The sequence below is a fragment of the Rhinopithecus bieti genome, unplaced genomic scaffold (genome assembly GCF_001698545.2).
Source record: "Rhinopithecus bieti isolate Rb0 unplaced genomic scaffold, ASM169854v2 scaffold_51680, whole genome shotgun sequence".
NCBI classification, from domain to species: Eukaryota; Metazoa; Chordata; class Mammalia; order Primates; family Cercopithecidae; genus Rhinopithecus; species Rhinopithecus bieti.
In genome coordinates, this window is record NW_016820066.1 from 5,825 (window position 1) to 31,658 (window position 25,834).

The following is a 25,834-nucleotide window of genomic DNA, read 5'->3' on the forward strand; positions in this document are numbered from 1 at the left end:
TTTTAAACATCATAGATAAAGCCATTTATATTATTCAATATGTTCTTCAAAATGCAATTTAAATCTCATTTTAAAATATACTTTGAAAGATATTCATCTTAAAAGTTTCCTATTAGAGGATAATTTTATTCTATTTCCATCTCCACTGCTGTTTTTCTTCTTGAATATGACATTGAAGTGTAATATCTCTTTATTTTTTAACTAGGTGTGGAATATCCCAGGAATCTTGTCATTGATCATTCCTGGAATAGCTTCATCTATGAGAGTCCTGCCTTCAGATTTAGTTCTGTGAGTGAAATACAAGGTACAGGATTTCTACCTTACATTCTATCATTCTGTTTGTTGTTGCATTTCAGAGATAATGAAATATATGTCTATTGCCTTAGTAAATATTTAACACAAATTAAAATATAATTTTAAAATTTTGGAACAAATTTTAGTAAGCTGATAGAAAAACATGTGATGGATGGCCAAAACCTTATATTAATATATATATATATATAATTCATTACATTTGTATTATTTTTAATTCCTCAGAACATAAGTAGATTTACCAAGTATTTTCAACTTTGAAATTTTCCCATGGTTGAATAGCATACCACTTACACATGGTTTATATGAGTCAAGAAGGTTTCAGAAAATTATAAATAGTGTGTTTAAAACTACTGATACTAATAAAAAGTAGTATACTGATATCTAATTAAAAAGTAGTATCAGTAGTTTTACATACTATAAAACAGTATCAGTTAGTTTTAACTACTGTTTTACTGTGAAATTTATTGCAGGGTGTGAATTTTTGTTGTTGGTTGTTTTTGTTTTGTTTTGAGACTATTTTGTTGTTGTTGGTTTTGTTTTGTTTTGTTTGAGATGGAGACTCACTCTGTCGACCCAGGCTGGAGCTACAGTGCGCATCGTCGGCTCACTGCAACCTCTGCTCCGGGTTCGAGCCAATTCAACCTGGTCTCAGCCTTCCCAGTAGTGGGGACTACAAGCACACAGCATCCCGGCATGGCTAATTTTTGTTATTTTAGTAGAGATTGGGTGTTCACCATACTGACTCGAGCTAGGTCTCGAACTACTGACCTCAGCGAGATCCACCTGCAGTTGGCCTCCCAAAGTGCTGGGATTACAGGGCATGAGCCACCATGCCCAGCCTATAATCTATTTCTTCTCTATGTTAACCACCCCACCTGTGTAATTGATGAATAGGAAAAAATTCTAAGGAACTAACGAAGTTTCTTAAAAATCTAGAAGCTAAAAAAGTAGAATTTGCTTAACAATGATAATGCTTTAGAAATACAAAACAATAATGTTTTGGTAAATATAATATATGAATTTCTTAACATAATTAATACCAAAAATGCTAACTGAAATAAATAACCCTACTAACAGTTTCAATCAGAATGGGTTAATTTCTCTTAGCATTTTCTGTAGCCATTTATAAAAAACATCGTAAACTGTCCATTAATTCAATTCATTGCTACAACTTCAAGGACAGGTGGGTGTTATTATTATTCTCCACTGAATTATGGAGAGTGCAATTCAGAAAAATTAACTTACAAAGAATCAAAATCATTGCTTAATGGCATACCTGAATCTTTTGTGTTTTCAAAATCTTTTGCTTTATATTTCTTTGCAATGCATTAAAAGGAATATGAAACAACAGTTCACCAAAAGCAAAAAGTCCAAAGCTGGGGCAAACAATGGTTTGAAATATGTTCAAGTCAACTAATAATCAAGATAGTGATTTTTTAAAATGACGCATCTAGATTTGTTTCCTTTTTTTTTTTTTTTTTTGTTTTTTTTTGAGACGATAGTCTCGCTCTGGTCGCCAGCTGGAGTGCAGTGGCCGGATCTCAGGCTCACTGCCAAGCTCTGCCTCCCGCGGTTTACGCCATTCCCTCACCGTCAGCCTCCCGGGTAGCTGGGGGACTAATCCAGGCCGCCGCCACCTCGCCCGGCTAATTTTTTGTATTTTTTTGAATAGAGACGGGGTTTCACCATGTTAGCCAGGATGCGTCTTGATCTCCTTGACCTCGTGATCCGCCCGTCTCGCCTCCCCAAAGTGCTGGGATTACAGGCTTGAGCCCACCGCCGCCCGGGCCTGCTTTCCCTTTTTTTAAGTTTGTTTTTGGTCTTTTAATGGAACTACAATCACTAATGTTTCTATCGTGAAGCTGGAATAATCAAACAGTACTTGTGGGAATACAAATTACTACGTAGTTTTTGGAAAGCACTCTTTGTAACGTATTAAAAGAAACTTTGCAACTGTAATTCTTTTGACCTAGTAATGCCACTTCTGTTGGTTGGAATGTAAAGTAGTACAAGTACTGTGAAGATCAGTTTGGAGGTTCCCCAGAAAACTAAAACTAGAACTACCATATGATCCAGCGATCCCACTGCTGGGTATATACCCTAAAGAAAGGAAATCAGTATATTGAAGAGATATCTGTACTTCCATGTTTATTGCAGCACTATTCACAATAGCCCAGATTTGGAAGTAACCTAAGTGTCCATGAACAGACGAATGGATAAAGAAAATATGGTACATATACACAATGTAGTACTAGTCAGCCATAAAAGAGAGAGAGAGATACTGCCATTTGCAACAACATGGATAAAACTGGAGGCCATTATGTTAAGTGAAAGACAGACTTCTCATGTTCTCACTTATTTGTGGGATCTAAAAATAAAACAATCGAACTCATGGAGATAGAGAGTAGAATGATGGTTACCAGAGACTGGGAAGAGTAATGGGTGGGGGTGGGGCCATGAGGAGAAGAGGGGAGGGTCAATGGGTACCAAAAAATAGAAAGAATGAATAAGTTCTAGTATTTCCTAACACAGCAAAGTGACTATAGTAAAAAATAATTTAATTGTACATTTAAAAATAACTGAAAGGGTATAATTGGACTATTTGTAACACAAAGCATAAATGCTTGAAATGATGGATATCCCACTTACCCTGATGTGATTATCACACATTCTTTGCCTGTATCAAAATATGCCATATACCCCATGGATATATATACCTACCAGATACCAGCAAAAATTAAAAATTAAAAAAAGATATATTCAAAGTATGGTTAATGTATGAATAAATACACTTGATATTGCACTTTTTATAATAGCAAAAAATTGAAAACTGCCTTCATGTCAAATAATATTGTCATATTTGTGGCAACTATTTATACATCTGCTTATACTTAATTTTACTGATTCATCAAATACTTGAACCATTTTCTGTTTTTAACATTTCTTCCATTGATTCCACACTTTCAATGTCGTTCCACATTGTGAAATCAATTGAAAATTCACCTACATTTCCTTTTTCTTCTCCTTTGCTTTTAATGAGGAAATGGTTACAGGTAGGTAGGCAGCTTTTCTCCTTCAGTTCATCTATATTGTGCTTTTTTGCTATGTAATGAAAACCTAATTTGAATGCCCCTCAATTGGCCACTTTTCCATTTTTTTCTTGAATAATAATAATTATTTTGTTGCTATTTATGGTTGCAATGTGACTTATCTGATATTCAGGTCATATATATACTTTTCCATGCATCTGTATTTCAGATCTAATGCCAGTGCCATACAGTTTAAACCCCATGGTTTTGTTTTCTTATTTGCTTTCTTTCTTTCTAGTGTCTTTTAAATGGTTTATTTTCTCTTACCTACTTATTCTTCTAGTAAAATTATAATACATTTTATCAAGCCCCTCCCAAATCCCAATAATTACTTAATGGCAATTACATTTGGGGACAACTACATCTTTATAGTATTTAAACTTTTTCAGGGACATTCATTTCCTCACTATTTTGAAACACAATATTTATGACTGTCAATAAAATCTATATTTACAAAACAAAATATAAACCTTCTAATAACTACTTTTATTTTAAATATCACATTTAGTAGTTATATATAATGCAATTTTTATGCAACATAGAGACCAACATTTGTGTTCCAATTTTAAGAATTTTAGCCTGAAAATATTAATTAAATGTAGTTTATTATAATTTCTATTTTTCTTATTGTCATAAAATATTTTTTCAAATTTAAACCAGTTTCTTGGTGAATTTCTTATTGTTTTCTCTAGTTTCTGCCATGACTTGCTTTCTAAGATAAACAATGCACACCAGCCTATGTCGTGTGTTTGACAGTTCATAATGTGCTCCCTGCTGCTCTATATAATAAGATCTCCAAAGGGGTTTGTTTATTTTATAGAAACTTTTTGCTTGCTCCGATATTTGTACATGCTATAATACTAGTTGTAGGAGTTTTTCCTACTTATTTGAGGAACATAAAACATTAAGAGTACAACAGAAATGGGAGCTTGGCTTCTTATATCACTATTGGCATAAGACATTGGGCACTATCGGTATTACAAAAATTACCTCTGGGGATACTATCATGTAACAGACAAAGCATTTATACCCTTAAAACTAAGTGCTCCTACATTAACATAGAACTCTTTTTGGTGAATATTTGAGAACTGAAAAGATTACCTTATCCTTGACCACTGTTTACCTAAGTATGGTGTAAAAACAAGAACACAAAGAAACAGAAACAACTAAGTTATATACACCTACTATGTGGCTACAAAAATATAATTAAAACAAATAAAACCCTAAGTTCTATGCTTAAATGAATTTGAGAAATACTTGGCTAAACAAAGTTTCTTTATGGCAGGGTTTCCTAGGCCTTTTGTTTTCTCTCTCTCTCTCTCTCTCTCTAATGCTGTGTGTATTTTTAGATAGAGAAAGTGATATGTATTTCAAACATGTATTTGGCCAAGAGATATACTTTTATAAATGTTATTTTCTCATGAACTGATTCAGCAGGGAAGTTCTAAACTTGCACCTTCTAATTTGCCATATGATGTGACAATGCATTCTATTCAATTCTGTTCAATATTAGGCAGTAAGGGAGAACAAGGGACAGCTGTTACGACTAACATATGTTCCTCAAGTGTGAATGCTACTGCTCCATTTCATAATAGCAGCCACTCTATTCATCATCCCAGTCAATCTGACTTTACAAAAATTTTAGTCTCTATATTACAAAAGGACATGGATAAAAATAATTTCTGTAAATATTTCTCATATTACGTTCTTTCAGAAATTTTATAATTCCTTGTGCTTATAAAGTTGTTTAGTAAAATTAGATCTAGATGTAGTTATATGTTGACCTAGATTGGAGCTCTAGCCATTGACACTATATTTTCCCATTGGAAAAGGGTTCACGGCCCTTTTATTCCTTTAAGCAAATATGTTTCTAGAAACTATTTCCTTGGAATGAGTTTTATAGTATACTATAGATAGCGAAGTACTTCATTTTGTTTTTAGAAAGTTCACTGTTCCTTTCGTTATCATTCAAAACTGGTGACAAGAACTAGACAGGAAGAAGAAAAGGGTATTTCTGTCAGTGAAGAATCTTAACTTGCCAGGGTTTCACTTTGAAATGTTATCTTGTCTACAGATTTAATTAGGTCAAATAACCAAGAACGAGACAAGAGTGTAGGTGAATTGTGATTTCAAAGGACATCCTTCTACAAAGCTAATAAAGTTATAGGACTTGCAATATTCTTTGTTCTCTTTTAATAGGAAAGAATCAAATGTTACTGAAACAAGATTAAACTTGTGGAAATACATTAGCTGTAACATCGTACTGAGTCCTCTGACTAACATTTAAAAAAAGTTGGAGGTTTAGCATTATTACATCTCTAGTGTTACATACTGTAGCACTAGAGAATAAAGTGCTACTTTACAAATCTACACATAGACGTAAAATTAGATCTAGAACCTTAGGAAGGTAGCCAAGGTATGGGGATTGAGCATTATGGTCAAATAATCTGTGCTCTTCTTTTGACTGTAACATGGATAAGCTGTATTAGCTTGGGCTAGTTTCTATCCTGTATGAACCCTATTTTGAACAATATTTAAAATTCAGTTTTACCTAATAAGACTTTTTGATAAACATACACAATTGTGTACATGAAGACATTTCTAAACACTAAAACTATGTACAAATATATGTTATTGGGATTATTTGTATAGATAAAAATAGGTTAACTTTAAAATGGACTCCTACTTTTCCTCAATTTTATAAGAAACAAGATCTCTCACCTGCTGTTACATGCCAGGGAAATGCATTACTGAAAAGCAAAGAAAGAGTCATTTTTCTTATGAAATCCATTTTTCTAGAATAAAAACAATTTCTAAACAAATCGTTTTAATTTATAAACTAAAATACTAATTGATTAAATAATTTTGATATCTTGGTGAATACCAGTTTTCTAAAAGATAACTTCTTATGGAACAGTTGATATCTATATCTACAGTTATATCTGTATCTAGATTTAAATAGTTATAAAAAAATTATCCAGCCTTATTCCTTTTGACATTCCTAACCCTTCATATATTTTACTCTTCTTCAACATTTCTGTTAGAAAAGACTCTCCATATTTCAGTTATTCATATATTACCTTCACAATTTTTGGCATATCTTTGTATCACCTATATAATAATTTGCTTAAAGGCATTCTAATGGAAAACGGTGTCATTTACCATGAACAATAGCAATATACAATGTGCCAGGAACTATTTTAAGCACTTTGCAAATATTGATTTAGTCCTTACAATGCTGTAAGATAAATTCCATTAATATTCCTATGTTAGAGATGAATATGCTGAGATATATAGGAGTTATGCCCAGGAACTCACAGACAGTACATGCTGGAACTCAGGTTTGAATTTGGGGCTTGGACTCTCACCCTCTACACAGTACTTCTATAAAACACCAGTAAATAACTTAAAACATGTAAACACCAGCACTTTGGGAGGCCGAGACGGGCAGATCACAAGGTCAGGAGATGGAGACCATCCTGCTAACACAGTGAAACCCCGTCTCTACTAAAAATACAAAAAACTAGCCGGGCGAGGTGGTGGGCGCCTGTAGTCCCAGCTACTCGGGAGGCTGAGGTGAGAGAATGGCGTAAACCCGGGAGGCGGAGCTTTCAGTGAGCCGAGATCCGGCCACTGCACTCCAGCCTGGGCGACAGAGCGAGACTCCGTCTCAACAAAAAAAAAAAAAAAAAAGTGTAAACATATAGATCCAAGTATCACTTCAAAGTATCTTAAACATCACTGTTACAGAATTGTTTTCCTGGGAAGAAGACTCTGAAAAGGAAGGTAGTGGGTAGGAAGTGTATTAGGGAGTGCTCTGAGGATCAACACCACTGAGGGAAGAGGATGAAGCAGGATTGAGTAGGGGGAGAAGGTGGGGACAAAGGTGTCAACTCACACAGTGGCTAGCACTGAAGCTAGGATAGCTCCTCAGAGTTGCCCCAATTTGGGATGAAGATACCAGGATTTTGCACATCCCTCCCTCACCTTCCACATCAATTATTCATTGAATGCAGTCTGCCCTTAGGAAACGAGTTTTACCTTGGTCAGGTGACTCTCTTCAGCTGAAATTTAGGTATTATATACTGGCTATAATCTCAACAATCTGGGGCATAAAAAAGTCATGGAGATGTATTTGTCTTTTACCTAGAAGCTTTGCTGTTTACTTTTCATGATACATATCTCGATAATTTCAAGTATGGTAAGATATAGGACTCGAAGTTCCATTTAGTCATTATGTATACCAAATTTTCCTAGCAGCATTTATGGGTAAAGTCATACTTTTTTTCATTGGTTTTTTGTGCTATTTTTCTCCAAAATCAGGTGACAGTATATAAATGAGCCTGTTTCTAGATTTTATTTAGTTCAAATATTCTTTTCATCTATCCTTGCACTAATGCCATACTGTGCACTACTATAGCTGTATAGTAAGTCTTGATATTTCATAACATCAATACTTCAAACTTTTTCTCTTGTTCAATATTTTTATAGTTATTTTAGATCCTTTGCATTTTCATAAGAATTTTGGAATCAGCTAGCCAATTTCTAAACACACACACACACACAAATGTGCTAGGATTTTGAATTGAATTGTGCTATAAAGATACCCAAAAATGTAGAAGCGACTTTGAAACTGGGTAATAGGTAGAGGTTTGAACAGTTTTGAGGACTTAGAAGACAGGAAGATGTGGGAAAGTTTGGAACTTCCCAGAAACTTGTTGAATGGCTTTGACCAAAATGCTGATAGTGATATGGACAATGCAGTCCAGGCTGAGATGGTCTCAGATAGAGATGAGGAACTTGTTGGGAAATGGAATAAAGGTGATTCTTGCTATGCTTTAGCAAAGAGACTGGTGACATTTTGCCCCTGCCCTAGAGATCTGTGGAACTTTTAACTTAAGAGAGATGATTTAGCATACCTGGCAGAAGAAATTTCTAAGCAGCAAAGGGTTCAAGATGTGACCTAGGTGCTCTTAAGAGTGTTCAGTTTTAGGAATTCACAAAGAGATGGTTTGGAATTGGAACTTATATTTAAAAGGGAAGCAGAGCATAAAACTTGGGAAATTTTTCAGCCTGACAGTACAACTGGGGGAAGGACACCCTCTTCTATAAATGGTGTTGGGATAACTGGCTAGCCATATACAGAAGTATGAAACTGGACCCCTCCCTTTCACCACATACAAAAATTAACTCAGGATGTATTAAAGATGTATATGTAAGACCTCAAACAATAAAAATCCTACAAGAAAATCTAGAGAATATCTCTCTCTACGTCGGCCTTGGTAAAGAATTTTCAGCTAAATCACCAAAATCCATTGCAACAAAGCAAAAATTGACAAGTGGGACCTAATTAAACTAAAATTTTCTGCACAGAGACAAACAGACCAATAAACATACAAAAACCTGTAAACACAGTAAACACATTGGGAGAAAATATTCACAAACTTTACATCTGACAAAGGTCAGTATCCAGAATCTATCAGGAACTTCAACAAATCAACAAGCCAAAAACAAACAATCTCATTAAAAATGGACAAAGGACATGAAAAAACACTTTTCACAAGAAGATGTAAAAGCAGCCAACAAACATGAAAAAAATGCTCAACATCACTAATCATTAGAGAAATGCAAATCAAAACCACAAGGCAGTACCATCTCATGCTAGTCAGAATGGCTATCATTAAAAAATCAAATAATACCTGATGCTGGCATGGTTGTGGAGAAAACCAAACTTCTACACTGTTGGTGGGAATGTAAATTTGTTCAACTTCTGTGGAAAGCCATTTGGAGATTTCTCAAAGAACTTAAAACAGAGCTTCCATTTGACCCAGCAATTCCATTACTGGGTATATACTCAAAAGAAAATAAATCATTCTACCAAAAAAGACTCAAGCATACATATGTTCATCATAACATTATTCACAATAGCAAAGATATGGAATCAATCTAGGTGCCCATCAACCGTGGACTGAATAAAGAAAATGTGGTACATATATATCATGCAGCAATAAAAAACAATGACACCCTTTCCTCTGCAGCAACGTGGATGCAGCTGAAGGCAATAATCCTAAGTAAGTTAATGCAGGAACAGAAAATGAAATACCATATGCTGTCACTTATAAGTGGGAGAGAAACATTGAGTATACATGGACATAATTATGGGAAACAATAAACACTGTGAGGGTGAGAGGGAAGGGGATTGAGTTGAAAACGACTTATGTACCATGCTCACTACCTGCATGACGGGATTCATACCCCAAACCTCAGCATCATGCAATATACCCATGTAACAAACCCACACGTGTTCCCTCTGTAGAGAATATAAAAGGTGAAATTATTTTTTAAAAGGCTCCTTATGTTGAATATACAAAAATCAATCCCATTTGATTATACTAGTAATAGATAATTGAAATTTGACATTAAAATGTCATTTACAAATACAACAAAATCCTGCAATTGTTAAATAAAATTTAACAAAATACATGCAAGATCTATATACTAAATACTACAAAACACTGATGAACAAAATCCAGTAAGCCCAAATAAATAGGAAGTGTATTATGTTTATTGATTGGAAGACCTAATATTGTTAAAATGGCAATGTTCTTTAACTTGATATATAGATCAAATGAATTTCCAATCTATGTCCCAATATACTTTTTTGTAGATATTGACAAGCTTGTTCTAAAATGCATATGAAAAGACAAAAGAACAGTAATGTCCAAAAAATTTTTGTAAAAGAAGAGCAAAATTGGAAGATGTACACTAACAGAGTTAAGGATAAACTTAAAACCTACCTAAATTTGTATTGGCTAAAGATAGACATACGAATCAAATGAGCACAAGGGAAAGCCCAGTTTTAGACACACAAATATAATCAACTGAGGTTCTGTGTTCTCAAGAAATACAAAATATATAATTCATACAAGCAAGATCCACTTATGGATGATCAAATTAGTTGGTGAAAGCTCAAAGACAAAGAGAATATTTGCATCCGCTCAGTGTATTTCTGTGAAATATTTATTAAATACAAACAAAAAATACTAGTATTACAGTGATGAAACCTGTAGGATACCACCTCAATCCTATGATAAAGATTATCATCACTGGCAATAAAATATATCAACATCATGTATCCCATGGTAAAGAGACACTGAAAAGGAGAAATAGTCTCTTTGATATTATTCCCCAAAATATATATTCTCAATCTTATCATAAAATAATCAGGCAAACTCAAATTGAGGTACATTCTATAAAATAATTGACTGTAATCTTCAAAGGTGACAAAGTCGTGAAAGACAAAGAAAGGCTAAGGATTTGTCACAGATTGAAGGAGACTAAGAGATAATGGCAGCATCTAAATGCAATGTGAAATCTTGGATTGTATTCTGTGAAATGAAAGAACAGCAGTGGAATGATTGACAAATTTGAATACAATATATAATTTAATTATCTTATTCCAATGTTAATTTCCTCATTCTGATAAGTGTACATTTTCAATAATAAGTTATAAAAAATTAGTCAGTTGAAAAATATCATTTCTGGCATTATTCCAGACGTCATTTGTTTTTGTGTTTTGTTATTAAAAATCTATTGCATAGCATATAATTTCTATAAGATCATGGGAGTGTTTATTTTATTTAAGGTAAATTTGGGTAAATAATTTGATGAGTTTTAGTTGCTACTTTACAAAAAGCAGAACAAGTAGGATATCAAAACTAGACAGTTAGCTTATGTTAATTCCTAGAAAAATCATTGATATATCATTAGAATAATGTAAAATGCTTAAAATAAAAGCAAACATGACAAGTAGCAATAGCACAGATAATTAAGAGCAAGTTCTGACATGATAATCTAATTTTATTTTGCTAAATTCTTAGATCTTTGAAAATGTGTAATATATTCTTTATTTTCAACAAAGCATTGGATAAATCTATCATATCTTTTTTGTACAACTATGATGTGTTTTAGTACATTGAACATTTATATCCCAAACTTCTGATGAATAATCTTTACAGATTTTCAATAATTATAGTCACTCGCTTCCTTATGCTTTCAATTTGATTGTCTATCTTCCAGCTTCTATTAATATTCACTAGGCAAAACCAGAACAGTGATGAATTAGTCAGTGATTGTTGCATTAATACTGAGTAGCAAATAACCCTGTAATCTCGGTGTCTTACAACCGAAACATTTATTTTATTTATATTTTTGTTCATGGATCTGCTTATCAGATGGGCATTTTAGATTTTTGCATCAGATTAAGGACTGCTCTATATACACATTCTGAGACATGGCTAGAACATGTTCTTCTTATTGTGGTTAGAAGATGCACAAGAGGGCAAGTGGAAATCCAATATACCTCTTAAGTTCTCAACTTGTATATTATCACCTAAATCCACATTCCGTTGGCCAAATTAAGTCACATGGTTATACTCATTATCAGTGGAGATGGGAAATATACTCTGCCTACCTTAACATGAGATGCACCAATGTCAAATCAAAATCAAAGCAAGGGCCATGATTACCTAATAATAAAGAGGAGTGAAATATGTGGAACAGTGACCCAGTGTACTACATCAGGCACAAGCCAACTCTCTGCCCTTTCTACACTTGCGCACAAATAGCTGAACATGGCTGGAGGACAAAGAAAGCAAAAAAGAAAGCTCTGACTTTACTTCCATTACTAAGACTAAATTGTCTGTGCCACCATCTAAAGCCAACCCCTCTACTTGAACCCTAGATTCTACCTATTCTAGTTTTTCAATGATCATACCCCTCAGTTATCCCTCATGTCACCTATATCTACCTATATCAATGTTTCCCTCTTTTAGATTATTCCTACAGTATATACCAGCACGTTACAATATCAATATATATAAATAAACACTTTGATCCCATCGTCCAAACAGTTACTTCTCTTATGAATCAAAATTCCTAGAAAGAGTTGTCTGTATTCATGGTCTGTACTTCTTCACCACCAATTTTCTAACTTACTTCATTGAAGACTTAATCCAGTCAACTTTACTGAAACTGCTTTTGTTAAAAAAAATCAGGGCTTCCATGCTGCAAAATTTAAAGGTTAATTTCTTTATCTTACATTCTCTCTCAATAGCATTTAATATAATTGACTTTTCTCTCCTTCTTGAAATGTTATATTCACTTGACTATTTTTTTTTCTAATCTGTCATTGTTTACTCTTCCTAAGTCTTCTTTTCTGCTCTTGCATGCTATCATAACTCTAAATTTTGGCTGGATTGTAGACTCACTCCTGCCTCTTCTTTAATTATATTATCTTCCTGGTCATTTATTGCAGTCTTATGATACCATCTATACATTGTGGCTTCCTTATTCATATTTTCAACTACAAACTCTCTCCTGAGTTATAACTGCACATTTTCTTCTTCACATGGTTTTCCAGTACAATTCTCAAACTAAATATTATTCTTGATATATTTACCCCTTCATCCTCTTCCTAATTTACTTCCCAAAGATTTTTCCATATCAGTTAATGGCACCATTATTTATCTAGTTTTATCTTGCCAAAAACTTAGGAGTTGTACTTAATTTATTTTTGTCTCACTGCAAATTTCCAGCACATCAGTAAATACTGATAGTAAAGCCATCAAGATGTATCACATTTCTGACCACTTCTTACTACCTCCACCACGTATACCCTCATCTACACCACCTGAGCTGCTGCAACAGCTTCCTTTATTTTAGTCTTGCACCATGCAGTCTATTCACACAGAACCCAGAGTGATATTTTGTAACAAAAAATAAATTGGGTCATATCAACATGTTGTTTAAAACCTCCTTGTAATGTGATTTTGTAGGCTTAGAATTTTTGTTTTAATTCTCAGACTCTGATAAGCTAAAATATGTTCTAAGCCATGCATTAGGAGCTGTGTGGTACACTTTAAATATGAAAAGTTCTGTTTTATGATAAAAACATATTAAGTTGCTTATTATATTTACTTTTTATTGGAAAAATATATCAAATTNTAAGCTAAAATATGTTCTAAGCCATGCATTAGGAGCTGTGTGGTACACTTTAAATATGAAAAGTTCTGTTTTATGATAAAAACATATTAAGTTGCTTATTATATTTACTTTTTATTGGAAAAATATATCAAATTCTAATTCCAAGTAGATATTATATTCAACCAGTAAGTTTAATTAAAATATTTGATTATTTCAAATCTTTAATTTAAAGTAAAATTTCTGGAAATAACAAAATATGTTGGATAAGAAGAGTTTAAAATGAAAATCAATCCATCAAATGCAGTCAGAGCTCTATCTGATATGTCAAAAATTTAATTACAACTGAATTAAAATTAGCTTTTATTTTCTTTTAGCTAACATTCCTATGTATATTTAAGTCTAAATGTAATATTAAATGAACAGAAGTTGTCATGTCTCCATGAGTAGGAAATAAGTACACAAATGAAACTCTCTACTGTCATCAGCTTTGTGGGCAAGTCAAAATTAATTCTTACAGAAAGGATTAGATTTATGTTTTTTCAGTTATCTCATAAAAGGAAAATGATGAATGCATTCTATGAAAACATTCATCTTAGAGTTTTCCTATTTTGACTGGGCACAGCCACACATTACTTTTTGTCACTGTTAATTCTTCCTGACTTCTGGTAGCTATAATGGATATCCTTTCTGAAGCACTGGGCATATACTGGAATCCCTGCCCCTGTCAAGGAGAGGAAGAAGCCATCGTTGACTATTGTTCATTTTCTTATTGCATATAAATGGTGCTGTGATATTTGTCACAACTTTTATCAGGAAGAAAACTAGTAGGAGTAAAATGGCAAATGATGAGACAGTTATTTTGCAACCGAGTACTCAATTCCTGGGTACATTAGCAAACTCTCCACATATGACATTAGTGTGTTATTAGTGAGGGCTAAATTTTGGGACTGCTAAGCCCATATACAGCAAAGTATATACATAGGTTTAGGTAATTAGAGTGTGTTGAATAATTAGTGGATTATTTTCAGGCCATCAGCAAATCTTTATATGTAATGTTTATTTTCAAAGCTATCAATTCTGTCCCATCTCCAATGTCACATCTCCAAAAGGTAGTTGGGGGTGTGAGATTTTCCTTCCACTATCTATCTTACTTCCATGTGGAAGCATCTTATTATACATTTATCTCTCTTTATTCTATGACCATGTGAATACCAGTTCTTTTGGGTCATCCTTCATCCTTTGCATTCATATCTATCCCAAAGTACAGCATACATCTACATTTTTTTTTACCATAATTCTCACTCCTTTCCTAATCCTAAAACTTCACCATACCATTAATTCAAACTCATATTCTATCGTCAGAAAAATACTGCCTATTCTCTAGATCAACTTATCTGAACTTTCTCTGTACTTTCTTGGAAGCTGACTCTTCTCTGAGAAGATATTTCTTCCCTTACAGCCTTTCTAAGCTGTGGCTTTTTCCCACACACTCACAATCCTGGGTATGGAGGTAGGGTAGGTGTCCTCCTTCTTCTACATTTCTGCTTCTAGACCATTCTCCCTCTCTCCTAAAATCTCTAGTTTTGATTTTCAGCCATCAAAGAAAATGTCTCTAGCTCCAACACTATATTTCTTAAAATCCTGTTTGACTTCAATATCCACATAGTTGATCTCTTCTATAACTGTTGTACTTTCCCTCAGTTACCCACAGTTTACCCAACTTGGCCATGCCTATGTTCAGACTCTGTACTCTCATTCCCAACAACTTCAATCCTTCCATAATCTCCATTTCAAGTGTCTCATTCTCTTACTCCCACCTCCTCTCTTTCCAGTTCATTCCCTCTAGTACTGCAATTCTGGAACATGCTCACAACTTGCCCTTTCTCATACCTTTACTTCACCAAATCAATTTCATGGTCCATAGGTATAATAAATCTCTTGCATATAGTCTCATCTTCCTTGCTTCCTCAGTATCCCTTTCCCCTACCTTATGTAATAGTTGTAATTGTGAATGGCGAGCTCATCTATGTCTGTCTCTGTTCAGATAGATGTAGCTGAATAAAAATATACAAATGTGCTGAAAGGGATCACTTTAAATCCATAACCACTAAATATAAATTGTTCCCTAAGGAATTCTTGCAATCATACTACATTTCCTGAGCCGTCTCACTCAACAATTCCATCCACCTAACTCCTTCCTCATACCTCCAAAATCTCCTACATTCTCAGTTTTAACTAATGACCTAGAGTACTAACTCATTGAGAAAAATACAGGCTACAGGCAATCAAATGAGAACGTCCAAAAGTTACCACAATCTCAATGAAACAGACGACTGTACTTGTCACCATATGGTCTGCCTTCCCTCCTGTTACAGTGGATGAATTCCTGTTACCCTTTTCTTTAGGTCCGTATATAATTGTACACTGATTCCATCTGTGATGACTCCAGATATCCTTTTCTATCAGTAGCTTCATAAATTTTTTCTCTTCTAAATTACTCTAATTTCTATATAAAGTTATACAATTTTACTTGTATTAAAAATTAATGCTTATCCTCACATCATCTCCTACAAGATATCACCCGATTTTGTGTCTTTCCTTTATATTAAAGCTCCTAAAAATTGATGACACCTGAAGAGTTAAGTACTCCAATTCCAAACCTTCCACTTTTTTTTTTCTTGAGCCAGTTCAATCCGGCTATTTCTTAACACTGTATCAAAGCAACACTTATCAAGGTTTATATGATCTCTGTGTTGCCAAATTTAACTATGAACTCATTCTCCTAATCTTACCTCACCTCAACCTCTGCAGCCTGAAATAGTTTTTCAGTTGCCTTCTAGGATATCACCCTATCCTAGCTGCTTTCCTACCTCACATCCTGCAAAGTGTTGCTTTCTTTTGCTTGTGGCTTTGATCTCAAATACTCTAAATGTTGGAGTATTACAGAACATGGTGTTTGGTTCTTTTACGGCAATCTATGATGAATTTTATGGATCTCTATCTGTGCTCATACCATAGGTGATTTCATCCAGGTTCATGGTTTTAGATGCCAGGTGTCTGTTAGTCATTCTCAAGTTTTAATTTTTTTTCCAACCCACAAACATTTTAAAATCTGGGCTTAAAATTCAATGGCCCTACATATTATCTATATTTACATATCTAATAGAAATCTCTAAATTTTACATGTCCCAAAATAAAAGAAATCTCTCCAAAACACTTTGTCCTTCAGTTTTACTTGTCTCATTAATTGCAATTCTGCCATGATAGATACTAAGACAAAATATCTTGGTGTCATCCTTGCTCTCACCTTTCTCTCACATCGCCCAACCAACCTGTCAACAAGTGCTACCAACATTTTTAAAAAATGCATCCTGCATATTCCTCTTCTTAACATGACATCTACCTCTACCAAACTACGTTAAATTATCATCTTATCTGTCACCTAGTTTGATAAGCTAAACAGATCCCCCCCGCCTCAAAAATATATCAGCTTTCTAATCCCAAGAAACTATGAATATTACCTTATATGGCAAAAATCACCCTATATAACAAACGGGATGATTAAATTAATGATTCTAATAGGAGAGATTTATGCTGGATTATCTAGGAGGGCCCTAAATAGAATCACATGTATCCTTATAAAAGAAAGGCAGAGGGTGTTTGGACAGACACAAAGGCGAAGGCAGTATGAAGACAGACTAAAGAAAGGTACAGTCACAAGCCAATGAATACCAACAGCCACCAAAATTCTGAAGAGACAAGAAACAAACATTCCCCTTGAGCCTTTAGAAAGAACACAGCCCTACCAACAATCTGATTTCTAACTTCTGGCCTACAGAACTCTGAGAGAATAAATTTATTTTTCTTTAAGCCACCCATTGTGTGGTAATTTGTTATAGCTGTCACAGGAAACTAATACAGCCTCAGGATTCCAGGTCACATCTCTTGGAACCTGTGAATGTTATGAAATATCACGCTTATGTTTTTGTTATTTATTATTTATTGTATTCATCTGCTTTGTGTTCCTATAAAGAAATTCCAGAGACTGGGTAATTTATAAAGAAAAATGGTTCATTTGGCTCATGGTTCTGTAGGCTGTGCAAGAAGCATGATACCAACATCAGCTTCTGATGAGAGCCTCAGGCTGCTTCCACACACCGATGAAGGTGAAGGGGAGCCAGAGTGTGCAGATCACATGGTGAGAGAGGAAGCAAGAGAGAGGGGGAGAGGTACCAGTCTCTTTTAATAACCAGCTTTCATGGGAACCAATAGAGTGGAAACTCACTACACCCTCCAAAAGAAGGCATTAATCTATGTATGAGGGATCTTCTTCCATAATCCAAACACTTCCCATTAGGCCCCACCGCCAACACTGGGGATCAAGTTTCAACATAATATTTGGCCAGGACAAGCAAACCATATCCAAATTACAGCAGTGTTGTGGCACAGTTGACCTTAAAAAGGGAGATTATCCAGGTGGGCCTAATCTAATCACATGAACCTGTGAAAGTAGAGAACTTTCTCCCATGCTGGTGGCAGAAGAGGAAGACAGAAGAAGAATTCGAAGAGATTTGAAGTATGAGAATGATTCTACACACCATTTGTACCTTTGAAAGTTGAGAGAATCAAGAGCTAAGTAATATAGATCTAGATGCTAAGAATGATCAGAGGATGTGTGACAAACAGCAAGGAAAAGGGGAACTTGGATCTACAACAACATAGAACTTAATTTTCCCACATTCTAATTTCTAGAACCTGTGAATGCTAACTCATATTGTAAAGATTTTTCAGATGTGATTAAGCCAAGGATTTTTGAGACGTAGAGATTACACTGAATTATCCAAGTGGACCCTAAATTCAGTCATATGTATCCTTATGAGAGCAGAGGGTATTCTGAGACACACATAGCAGAAGATCATGTGATGGTGGGGCAGAGATTGGACAGATGCAGCCAAGAAATATTGGCAGCCACCAGGAGCTGGAAGAGGCAAGAAGCATGTTCTCCTTCAGAAAATACAGAGTGAGTACAGCCCTGCCAACATCTTAGTTTTGGCCCAGTGATGCTGATGTCAGACTTCTGGCCTCCAGATCAGTAAGACTAAAAATTCCTGTTGTATTAAGTCATCCAGTTTGTGGTAATTTGTTACAGCAGCCACAGGAAATAAATACATCTAGCTATTCACAATAGCATCCTAACAGTTCTCACTGCTATCTCAGGTAATTACCATAGTGTGTTCTATGAACAGAAACAGTCAACAGAAAATGAAGTCAGATCAGGACTCTACTGTAGTGATGCTGAAGGTTTCCTGTGGTTAGAAAAATCCCTATTGCCACTTATAAATACACTTCGTTATTGTTATTGATAGTGGCATTAAGTATCCACAATAGTTTACTTGTATTGAGTTTTACATTTTAAGCAACACTTTCATTAACTCAAAGTATAGAACTAAGAAAATAATAATATATGGAAAAAGATGTATTGTGAATTGCTTATAAATATTGCAATGGAAAATAATCATATTTGAAAAAATATTTTTAAAGTATTTTATTCATCAGACTTATGGTTTGGCCAAGATAGCATGTCCCAATTCCTTCCAAGTTCTCCCACTTACAGCTAAAAACCCTTGGCATAATACAACAAACAAGCATAGGAAGGCAGAAAGGTAGAAAAAAGGTAAATGACAGGTAGACCTCAGAATCTACAGAAGGCTGAGGCGCGTGGATCACCTGAGGTCAGGAGTTCCAGATCACCCTGGCCAAGATGATGAAACCCTGTCTCTACTAAAAATACAAAAAATTAACTGCACGTGGTGGTGGTAATCCCAGCTACTAGGGAGGCCGAAGAAAGAGAATCACTTGAACCCAGGAGGCGGAGGTTGCAGTGAGCCGAGATTGCACCAAAGTACTACTCCAGCCTGGGCAACAAGAGTGAACTCTGTCTCAAAAAAAAAAAAAAAAAGAAAAGAAGAAGAAGAATGACACACACAGTGAGTTCCCTGAATTTTCTTATCACGTCTCATATATCTTAGACAAGGTACTCCAGAAGGCTCCCATCCAGAACTACCAACAAGTAAAGACAAAAAAGTTCCACCTAAAACCTATTCCCCCTAGCCAAAGGACCTGGAAAAAGGTGGCCTAACAACAGAAAACCTTTCTGACATCACCCACCCTACTCCATCAAAGCATCAGTGGTAAAACCACATGTCACCCACTCCAATAGTTATAGTGGGGACAAGCAGGCCGTTGATTTTCCACCCCACCCCTGAGCACTTTCATGCCTTAGAAGCAGCACACTCTGATTCCCTTCCCCTTGTATTGTCTGTGGTACTGATGGGACTGAGTAAGGAAGTAATCTGCCATTCCCCCAGCAGAAGCACACAGTGCTGTGATTCTCTTGCCAGAATGATGTTGGTAGAGGTGCGAAGGGAGCTATTTTCTGTTTTCTTCCTGATAGAAACAGATGTATCTCCAAGTACCTTACCAGGGTAGTACCAACAGGGTTAAGTCACAAGTTGAGATTCCATTTCCACTCAGGAACAATGAAATTTAAAGATCTGGTGCCTGGAGGGAATAGTCACCAATATCTGCACTAGTTGTCAATAAGACTGAGAAAAGTGGTGCAAGTTGGTTAGTAAGCAATCAATTTTTCTTTCCATACCTGTGTTGGCAAGATCCAGTAGGGTATAAAGCAAGGCCATGCCCCACCTCAACCCTTTGGATTGAGTGGAGCCCTGTGGGGACCACAGCCTATACCCCATCAAGCATCAGCAAGAAAGAATGAAGGAATTTGAGGCAGGGTAGCTGGCATTGTTTTCTTTCTTCCCATATGTGAGCAAAGACCAGTGGAAACTGAGCCTTTATTCCCACTTGGTATGAAGGAGGTGGAATGAAGTGGTGAGAAGTGAGCTAGTTGGTGTTCTACTCCCTCCCATCTCATACCTTGGTGTCAGTGGGGCACAGCAGGAAACAAAACTTTCCCTCCCCATCTTCCATGAGGCAGCACGAGTGTCTACAAATTTTGCTTCAAGAAACACCTTTGAATTCTTATGAAACATGAAAAAGTAGAGAATCTCAGAAAAAAATGTTGAATAAAGAACCAAATAGAAATTATGGAACTGATTAAATATAATACGTTAAATATGTATCTTGCCAGATGGGCTCAAGAGTAGAATGGAAATGATCAAGTATAGAATCAGTGAAAGTGAGGAGAGATCAATATAATTTACATGGTCTGAACAACAGAGAGAACATAGAATTTTACAAAAATGAACAGAGTACCAGGGACCTGTAGGAAAATAACATAAGAGCTAAAATGTATGTCATCAGAGCTCCAGAGGAAGAGGAGAGAGTGGAAATGAAAAATTATTCAAAGAAACAATGTGTGAAAACTTGCTGAATTTGATGAAGCACCTAACCCTACAGATTCAAGAGACTGAGTAAACTGCAATCAGTGTAAAGCAAAAGGAATTCAAGGCAAGACAAATCATCATTAACCTTCTGAAAACTAAAGACACACGCACGCAAAACAACCTTGAAAGTAACCAGAGAGATACAGTGAATTACTTATAGGGAAACACCAATTCAAATGACAGTGGATTGCTCACCCAAATCATGGAGGTCAGAAGGAAGCAGTATACATTATTCAAATACTGAAAGGAAGTAACTGTAAACTGTGAATTCCATATTCAGAAAATATATTCTTTATACATGAAGAGAAAATGTAGATATTCTCATATGAAGGGAAAGAAAGTGAATTTATTTTAAGCAAACCAGTCCTTAAAAATTGCTAAAGAATGTTCTCTAAACAGATAAGAAATAATTTTTTAAAAAAGACTTAAAAAGAAAGAATATCAGTATGGATAAAAATAATAATATAATAGACTGCCCTGCTCCTCTTCATCTCTTAAATCATATTTGATGATTGAAGTAAACATTGTGCTGCCTTGTACATGTTACATATTACACAGAGAGAGAGAGAGAGAAACAGAGAGAGAGAGAGACAGAGAAAAGAATGTCTTAAGACATTGATATTGTAAAATGTAGGAAGTATAAGGTTATCTAAATGGAATTAAGGTATATTGACTATATTTTCTTATTTTCTGTATTCTTTATGCTTTGATATCTGAGGTCTTGCTGACTGGGGAGGAACTGCCCCTCTCAGGGTTAGCTAATTTCTAGAGACAGTAAAGAAATCATCTGTGAGAGGATCCATAAGTGCAAAGTAACCAATCCAGAGCCCATACTCCCACACACCTCTTCTATCAGGCTCTTACACTCCACACCAATATTCCTCTACTCTAATCATCCCAAGGCCAGGGGTTAGTCAACACGAGATAGCCCTTACAAGCAAGAGCCCAATGAAATTATTCAAAGTAACCAGTCCTGCACTTGCTTTGTCTGCTTACCTCACCTGTATTTCTTCCCATAAAAAAACAAAATATAGGTTCTTGCCCATTATTTCCCTCCTCACAGCTTCCTGAACAACACTGGTGCTTCCCTATGTGGCCCTGTATGACATACTATGCTTTGTGCTTTTAGGGATCTGTGAGTATAAAATAGTTTTTCATGGCGGTCATTGCTATGCCTATGTGTCTTCCTATATCTGACTGAAACAAGTCTCAAGTACATTTTAAAACATAAGGTTTGCTTGCTTTGCTTAAAGTAGTAAAACATTGATACCAGTAGACAGTGATAAGTTGCCTATGTATATTAAATTCCTATTTAAAACCACTAAGAAAATTATATGAAGTGATATGCTAAAATTATAAATAAGTTGGAATCCCAAAAGATATTCATGCAACCCATAACAATATCACTACAGATAACATCAGACATTAAAGAAATAAAGCAGTACTATGAACAACTCTATACACATAATTCCAACAACTTTAATGAAATTTATCCATATTTAGGAAATAAAAAAACTACCAAAATTTACCAAAGATGAAATAGACAATCTGAATAGTCATATACTATTGTTTAATAAATTGAATTCATAGTTTAAAACCTTCCTAAAAGAAATCTTCAGACCTAGATAGCTTCGCTGGTAAATTATTCCAAACATTTAAAGAAGAGTTAACACCAATCCTTCGCAGACTCTTCCGGAAAAGAGAAGATGAAAGAAAACTTCCAGACTCATTCTATGAAGCCAGCATTACTCTGATACAAAATCAAAACATGTAACAAGAAAGTAAAATACATTCTAATGTTATTCATGAAATTAGTCACAAAATATCAACAAATTAAATCAATCAGTATATAGCAAAAGTATACTCCATGATCAGAGAGTTTATTCCAGAAATAAAGCCTGATTTAATATTTGAAATTCCATTAAGGTAATCTTATCTGTTAAAAGATGAAGGCAGAAAAATTACATTATTATGTCCATTGGTACAGGATAGAGTTAGAAACAAACCAATATCCGTTCTTTATTTAAAACAAATACTCCTCGCAACCTAGGAGAATCTGTAACTTCCTCAACCTGATAAAAGCGCTTACATAGTAAACCTATAGCTAACATCATGTTCAGTGATGAACATTGTATACTTTCCCCCTAAAATAGGTAGTAACATAAGAATCCCCACTCTCCCCACTCTTATTTAACATACTAGTGAAAGTCCTAGGCAGTACAATGAGGCAAGCAAAAGAAACAAAATACATACAAAATGTAAAGGAAGAAATAAACTGTCCCTATTTTCAGACCAGGTTTGTCTACTAGAAAATTCCAAGAGACCTACCAAAAAAAAGCATGTATAAGCAAGTTAATTCACCAAGTCACAGTATAGAAGAACAACACAAAAAATCAATTGTATTTATATATACTAGCAACAAAATGTAGAAACTGAAATTTAAAACTCAATACAATTGATAATCTTCCAAAATAATGAAACACTAAAATAAAATCTAACAAAACCTATTTAGGATGTATATGCAGAAAATAACAAAACTAAATGATTTATAAATAAATAAAGACATATGCCATTTTCATTGACTGGAAGACTCAATATAGTAAGGATGTCAGCTCTATCTAAATTGATCTATAGATTTCCTGCAATTCCTGTCAAGGTACTCACACCTTACACAAAGATTAACATAGTGCTCAACAGACATTTCTTAGATTACTCCAATAGCAAGCTCCATAAGAGGAAAAATTAATAAATAAGACATCCTCAAAACTAAAACTTTTCCCTATGATAGCCAATGAGAAGATGGTGAAATTGAAAGCTATAAACTGGGAGAAAATAGATCCAAATCACATATCTGACAAACAGTTTGTTTCTAGAATATGTAAAGAATGACAAAAACTTGATAATAAAACAAAATCCAACTAGAAAATGGGCAAAAACAAATGAAGGGACATTTCACCCAAGAGATTATACCGATGGTTAATAAACACGTTTTGAAAGGTGTTCAACATCATTAATCTTTAGGGCAATGTAAAATCAAACAGCAGTGGGATTTCGCTACAAGCCTATCAGAATAGCTAAAATAAAGGACAATGACAACAACAAACGTTGGCAAGGATGTAGAGAAACTGGATCACTCACACATTGCTGGTCAGAATATAAAAGGGTACAGCCAGTCTGGAAAACTCTTTTTATAAAGTTACAAGTGCAACTAATAAACTCTTCAACCATTGAACAATGGGAAATTTATCCCAGAAAATTGAAAATATATATTACCCCAGAACATGTGACTGAATATTCTTAGCACATTTATTCATAATAGTGGAAATCTGTGAACAACCCAGATGACTTTCAATGCATGACTGGTTAAACAAATCCTGGTTTATCCATACTATGGAGTACACTTAGAAATAGAAAAGAATGAAGCACTGATAAACACAGCAACTTGATTGAATGTCCAGGGAAATATACTGAGTGAAAAAGCCAACTGCAAAAGGTTGCATACAGTATGATTTCATTTATGCAACATTCTTGATGTGACAAAATTATAGAAATGGAAAACCGATTAGTGGTTGTAGTAATTCCGGAATGGAATGGGGTAGGAGTTGGTCGTGGCTATAAAAAGCCAACCTGAGAGCTTCCTGTGGTGGTGGAACTTTCCTATATCTTGACTGTATTAATATAAGTATTCTGATTTTTCTTCACTATAATATTACAAGATGTCATCATTGGAGATAATTGGATAAAGAGTACATGGAATCTTTCATTTCTTACAATTGTATGTGAATCTATAATTATCTCAAATATTTTGTATTAGAAAAGATATCATAATATGAGAAAACAGTGTAAAGGATGAAGACATACACTATACTTGGCATTTGTAATATCTTATCACAAATTTGTTTAATATAGTTGCTGACTTGGCATCCATTTTTGGGCCTGACATAAGTTATTTGAAACCCAGTCATGCAGGTGGCCTAGTTAAGACTTCGCCTCCCCTTGTGCTTTTTTGCTATTATAACCCACTTGTTTCTCATCTCCACTGGCCCAAAACCCAAACCCAACATATTCTCTCTCTGTCTGTCTCTCTGTCTCTCTCTCTGTCACACACACACACACACACACACACACACACGCACACACACTCTCACATTCTCCATCAGCTGGTTGAACTCCAAGGAACTTCCCATTGGTCCTCTGCCTTCATGCCTGACTTCTCTGGGACCTGTGAATAATAGATTTCTTCTGTTTCTTGCATTTGGTTTCACCTCCTCATTGTGTCTCACCCAACACACACACCTGAATCTAACTCATCACCCGTCAGGGCTCTCCTAGACTGTAACTATTTTGGCTAATGTCCGCTATCAATAGATAGATCTCAAGACCAAATATGAAAGAGCCATAACAATAAAAATTATAACATCTAATTTTAAAAGATAAAATATTCATCATTTATATTTATATGATTGCTAATAACCAGAACTCAACTGTCAGAGTTCTAGCATCAGCATTTAGAAAAGAAACATTTATATTTTCTTTCCTTGGGAGATATAATTGCTGTGACTCATGTCATGTTGATTTTAGTTGACATGTATAATTTAGTTTGACAATAAATAAGAAAATATTATTTGAAAATAATATGTTTTGAAATAAAAGGCTACTATTTATAAATTGGAAAAGGTCTTCAAGAACCCAGTGTTTAGTGACATATGATGATGTTTACTGATGCTTTACATAAAGCATGCCAGGATCTCCAGATAATTGTCATGGAAGTTTATCAAATTACATTGGCAGCTAAGCATGGTTTCACATTTTAAAATAAACCTTCTTCCCTACTATGTCAAATATTCAATTTTCCACCCAACTTAGCTCAGGTTTCAATTATATAGATTTGTAATTATGATTTATAGCATAAAGCATGTAGGTTTCCTAGCTAGTCAGTGAAGCTGCTGATTTTATTGAAAAACACAGAGTTGGAACTCTCATTATGCAAAGATGCCTGGGAGCGTGCAATTAAAAAAAAAAAAAAGTCTATAACCT

General features: G+C 34.8%; 1 long non-coding RNA gene across 1 annotated transcript in view; it reads left to right on the forward strand.

The window, feature by feature from the left end:
* The first annotated feature begins 205 nt into the window (after positions 1-205).
* LOC108520148 (uncharacterized) overlaps positions 206-25,834 on the forward strand; it is a 38,332-nt gene continuing 12,703 nt past the window's right edge. The window contains exon 1 of the long non-coding RNA XR_001882835.1: positions 206-304. This is a non-coding gene — a long non-coding RNA (uncharacterized LOC108520148). The remainder of the gene's footprint in view (positions 305-25,834) is intronic.